Below are 1,124 nucleotides of genomic sequence, written 5' to 3'. Positions count from 1 at the left end.
GTGGCGCCGTTCCCTGTTCCCAGCGGACCCCCTTTGGGTCGCCGCCGTTGGCGGAGATGCCCGAGGTGGGCGGGTGGCAGAATCGGTGAAGGGAGGCACACCCGTTCCCCCTGCTGTGGGGAGCGGGCGCCTTGTCGTCCCCGCCCTGCAACGGCCGCTGTTGCCCGGAGGGTGTGGGGGACTGACTTGGTGGGGCGAGTTTGAGTGATCGTGGCGGGCCGAGCCGGCGCCGTGGCGCTTGGCCAAAACCCCCTCTGAGCGAGGACTTGTCGGTTTCTTGCCCAGCGCGTTGCTGCTGGTGTTTCGCCTCGGTTTTTCTCGGGCCTCACCTGGAGGCGCGGCGCTCCTTCCGGGCGGTGACACGAGCAACCGCGCGCGTGGGGAAGGCAGGCGGCCCTCGTTGTGGGCCCTGACCGCGAATGCTCTGGAATGCCCTGTGTCAATCCGTTGCCGTGGACCTTTCTCCCCCGCCCCGGGTCCTGGCGGCCCCGGGAAGAAACGCCTTTTGTTTGGCGGGTCCCGATGGGGGGACGAATTTGGGTGGGGGGCGACGCGCCCTTGGTGAGAAAGCCTTCTCTAGCGATCCGAGAGGGTGCCTTGGGGTACCGAAACCCCCCAGTCGCTGCCCCTCCTGTGCGCGTAGTGGCCACCCGTGTTGGGGGTGACTGCATGCCCTTGTGCGTGTTAGGCGGAGCCTTCTCTCCCGCGCGAGAGGAGGTCTGTCGGCCCCGCGGTGGGGCCGAGCGCCGCTCTTCGCCTACCGCGGCCTGCGCCTCCCCCCTCTGAGTCGGGGGAGGGTCACGCCAGGCCTGGCCGGTGTCCGGCGCCGGGGCCCGTGCGCCTCGGGCGTGTGGTGTGCGAGCGCGCGCGCACGCGCGCGGTGTCCCCCCGCTTCTCCCGTGGCGGTGTGTGTCCCGAGGGGCTTGGGGCGTCCCTGCGCGCCCCGCCCCCCCTGCGCCGCGCGGGCGGCGGCTGTCTCCCGCCCGCCCCCGTTCCGGGCTCGCCGCTGGCGGGTGGCGCGCGGGCGCGGGTCGGGGCCGCCTGGCTTCGGGAGGCGCTTCCCTGGGGTGTGGCTCCGGGATGGACCGATCGGATGGAGGTTGGAGACGGGCTCCCGCGGCGGG

Source organism: Prionailurus viverrinus, unplaced genomic scaffold, assembly GCF_022837055.1.
Source record: "Prionailurus viverrinus isolate Anna unplaced genomic scaffold, UM_Priviv_1.0 scaffold_180, whole genome shotgun sequence".
In the NCBI taxonomy this organism is placed as follows: Eukaryota; Metazoa; Chordata; class Mammalia; order Carnivora; family Felidae; genus Prionailurus; species Prionailurus viverrinus.
The sequence above is the reverse complement of the archived record's forward strand: the minus strand, read 5'-3'. Positions refer to the sequence as shown.